We start from the raw sequence: 5,081 nt of genomic DNA on the forward strand, positions 1-5,081 counted from the left end.
CTCTCTCTCTCTCTCTCTCTCTCTCCCTCTCTCTCTACGATTCTCTATCTACCTCATCGTCCAACTTTGCCTTTACGTTATTAATTTGCGTTCGCGCTATTGCATCTCTCTCTTCTCTCTCTCTCTCTCTCTCTCTCTCTCTCTGTGTGTTTATATGTATCAACAGGCCTTAGAAGAAGACAAGAAGTTACGGTGGTAATAAAACACATAAGAATAAACTTGTCTATGTGAAGCTATGCAGCTCTGCATTCGACACTCATGACGAATTCTATGTATTTGCTTTTCTTCTTTATTCAAAGAATCTTTCCTACGCGTAAACAATGGTAAGTGAGAGTTGCGCTCGTATGACAAAGGGCAAAAAGTTATTGATTAGCTCTTGTTTGATTGGATAGAATGTTAGTCTATAAACTGCGTTATATTACATTCGTTTCGTCCCCTAAGCACATAGACGGTTCATTCATTAGTGGAAAAAAAAAGAAGAAAAAAAATAATGTATATAATGAGAAATCTATAAGTTTTACCTTTCGACGCATACAAAATATTATGCTTTAAGGATTATTAATTAATAAATAAAATTCCTTAAAATTCTCTAGAAGTTTTTTATTTACAAAGAGTAAATAGTAATTTAAGTATCTCATATATTAGACACACACACGCACGCACGCACGCACGCACACACACACATAAGTAAAGAAAGAAAATAGAAATAAAAGATTCTGCAATTGGAATATTTCTATTTTAATTCTTTTTAAATTGGCTTGATCTACATCACTTTTAATTAAATAATTCTTTAAATCTTTATGTAATTACAATCATATTATTTACAAAGAGTAAATAGTAATTTAAGTATCTCATATATTAGACACACACACGCACGCACGCACGCACGCACACACACACATAAGTAAAGAAAGAAAATAGAAATAAAAGATTCTGCAATTGGAATATTTCTATTTTAATTCTTTTTAAATTGGCTTGATCTACATCACTTTTAATTAAATAATTCTTTAAATCTTTATGTAATTACACTTTAGAGATATAATATAAAAAAAATTACCATAATTCATTGTAAAATTAAAATGCTTTCCGTTGTTATTACAAAAATGAAATTTTTGATAAAATATTTTTAGTATATTAATATATTAAATGTGCGACATGTTTTAAGCACTCTTTCATCCTAAAAACGTTTTGTTTAATTGAGAAAAAAATCTATGCATTTCAAAACTAAAACATATATACAATATGATTACGAAACATTTAAATAATTATTTTTAAAAAATTTACGATCTGGCTATATAGATATTTCTTATATATAAATAAGTATAATTTTAAATATAAGTGCTCCGTAGCATTTTATATAATTCAATATTAAAATTCTGAATTAAATTAACTATAATTTTTAAGGATCTTCTTTACTTATAAAACAAACTTAATGCAATATTATATAATTGTTATTACTTTAATACCAACATTCAAGTGTCAATTAGCTTATTGTTCGTTAATTTTTTGAAATGGCATTTTTTCCAAACACAAAGCGCTAAAAATAATAAAATTTTCACTATTTTGTAATTCATAAATTATCAAAAATTCTTCATAATCTTCCTGTAATAAACGATCTATCCTTAATAAAATAATTAAATGAATTTATTTAAATCCATGTGAATGAAAAATAAAGTAATATTTTTACATTATATTAATATAACTATTGTCCAGGCGCCAGATTATTATGTTAAAAAAAAAAAAAAAATTAATAAGAGAAGGTAAGAGAGACTAGGTGAAAGCACTGAATAATTTTAGTTTGTTAAATGTTTTCATTGTAGCTAATAAGAAAAAATAATTTACATACTTGGATTTACATGTTCCTGTTTTACTTTTTATTGATATATTAGACATGAGCATTATTTTTTAATTTGAATGAGATGATTTTAATTAAATTATGTTATAAGTCACTTCATAGATAAAAAGTATCATTTTAAAATGAACAAAAAATGAATTTATAATCATTGCAATGTATTTGTAATCTATGAAATTTATTTCAAATATTTACTCTAAAATACAAAATTTATTTATATTTCTTTACGGACGTATATTATCAATTATATAGGTTTCTTAAACTACCAAAGCCATCAAATGAGATAACCTTTTCATATATTTTGGGTAATCAAATAAAAATTTATAGATACAATTTAATTTATGTATATTTATATCACACATTTATATAAATATCTTTCAATATATATATATATATTTAATAATATGTATATATGTTTATAAAAATATATGTATTATTTATGTGGGTATTAGTACCATACTTGTTTTATAAACAGTCAATTACTTTTTTTTTTTTTTATCACAATTCATGTTATATCAACTATTAATTTTATACATTTGCATTTTTTCTTATGATATTTTTAAACAAAAAGAAAAAGAAAAAATATTTGTCTTTATTACATATTAAAAATTAAGTTTGTAATAAGTTTTATGATATGAAATTGATTTGCTGACGAAATAAAGTTTTATTTTAAATTCAATATCCAATTGTATTTATTCTTATTTTGAGAGAAATGCAGATTTTCGAAGGAAAGAATATTTTTATATCTCTAGGAATTCACTTTATTACACATTATTGTTAATGGAGAAAAAAAACTTCGTGTTAATTAGCAATATATAGTTAAATATAAAATAATTACTGCTATTAGTCTAAATATAACTGTTAATGTAACCGTAGCTTATTTAATAGGAACTTTTTTTAATAAAAACTTGTAGTTATATTTCAAGTTATTTTATTATATTATTTAATTATTCATGTATAATAGTGAAACTTAAATGTTTGTAGTAATAATAATTTAATTAATTTTAAACATAGAAAAAATATATTTAATCCTCAACTGATTTGTATACTTAGGTAATGGTACTGTTTCATACAATTTTTAATTATTTAAGTATTAATTTATTATCAATTTAAAAGTTTTTATTAGTTTTCATTATCATTAAACAACTTTTTATTTACTTGTTTTAATATTGAATTATTTTTAAAAATATTAATTTAAATTTTGTTTCAATATCAATTTTAATTTAATCCCTTATATCTACATAAATCTGCATATGGAAACTAGTAAAAGTAAAGAAATGTATTAATTTTTTTTTTTTTTTTTTTTTTTTTTTTTTTTTTTTTTTTTTTAAAAAAAATTTTTTTTTTTTTTTTTTTTTTTTTTTTTTTTTTTTTTTTTTTTTTTTGTTAATTACAAAGCAATTTTTTTATATTTTTATAGTTCTTTTTTCTTTTTCACGATTAGTTTTATTAAGAAAAAATGTACTCGATTAATAGTTAGAAATGTATAAAAACCGAGTGCATTTTTCGAAAATACTACCATATTCGTAAATTGTATTATCACAGATAATTTAATAATTAAATGTGTAATCAATTAGTGATAATTTTATCAGTCGTATTTAATTATATTTAATTATATTATTTTGTAAATTTTCATAGAAATAAATTTCTTATTGTAAAAATGCAAATAATAACGGAACGTTTTAGAAAATATTAGGTATTAGGAATAAATATTTTGAAATTGCACGATAGATCTTTAAAATGATTAAAAATGAAAAATTTTAATTTTACTACCTTTAGTACCTTTGATATTAATTCATTAGTAATTTTATTGAATCAGAATGTTCACATCATAGTGTTTGCGTGGATAAAATTACGAAAGAATTTAATATACAAAATGCTGAGTTCCAGGATGTTTACATCATAAAACATACTTTTTAATGTTTTCTTTTTAGTAAGAATGCAAATATTACTCAGTTGGCAGATTCAAAATATTTAAAAGAATTATTAAAACCGATTAATAAATATTTTATAAATCAATCGCTTTAGAATAATAATGAGTAAATTCTTAAATGAACAATTTTCAAGATATTTTACAGCGATAAATTATATCTATTTTCAATGAAAATAAAGGAAATAATTAATGTTTGCATACAGATTTATTAAATGATGTTATATAACGATTAACTGATTATAAATTTAATAATAATTATGACTCTTCGTTATAATCTTCCTTTAATATTGTGGAGTTATTTTGTGTATTAATGATTTCGAGTATTGCCATAGTAAAGTTAATTTTTAAAAATTTTATTATCTTCACCTTTGATTCAAGTTTTTTTTTGCTAAAATGAATCAATCTTCTTTGATGAAAGCTAATTAATAAAGTGTAACGTACTGGTAAAAATATATAGATATTAGACTTGCAATGGGTACAATATTTTTTTATTTCAATTGTAAATAATAAATTAAGAAACTGAGAGAGTCCTTTGATATATTATTCAATTTTTCAATTTTCCAAGGTGTTTTGCATATGTAAATATTATATATTACTAGAAATTTCGATTCCTATTGAATCTAACATATTTTCGTAATAAATTAATGTTTATTAATTATTAAAATTTGCCTATATAAATTGTTTATAAATTATTAATTTTATAAAGCATTGCAAAATTAATCATATAAATTCAATGAGATTAATTTTCATTGTTTTCATTAGCCTAATATACATTGTAAAGTTCTGAAGAAAAAAAATATAATAATCATCTATCATTGAATAAATAATGTATAAAGTATATGCATATTTTGCATAAAATTAGCAATATAATACACAAACTAAATTTAATAAATAAAATTATGATCATTTTAATAGTTTGTTGTCTAATTATTATAATAAAAATCTAATTGTCTTTTACATTAATATTGGTATTTGATATTGATATAACTTTTGGAAATTTTTCATTGTCAGCTTTATTATTTCTAATCGCCATTTTTCAACGAATTAAAATGTTAGTTCATTTTTAGAAATTATCTTGCAAAGAACAAATGTTTTTGGTATATAATGTCAGTACAGTCCATGATGAATATTAATAAAATTTATATAAGAACATTACAATTATTGAATTTTTGTATATTTAATAAATTAAAATTTTTAATCAATCATAAGAATACGATTTTTTAAAAGCTTTATTTTCAGTATAAAAGATATATTTTAGTATAAAAATAAAGTAACATTTAATATTATTTGAATATT

The sequence above is a fragment of the Ceratosolen solmsi genome, unplaced genomic scaffold (genome assembly GCF_000503995.2).
Source record: "Ceratosolen solmsi marchali unplaced genomic scaffold, CerSol_1.0 scaffold41, whole genome shotgun sequence".
Taxonomy (NCBI): Eukaryota; Metazoa; Arthropoda; class Insecta; order Hymenoptera; family Agaonidae; genus Ceratosolen; species Ceratosolen solmsi.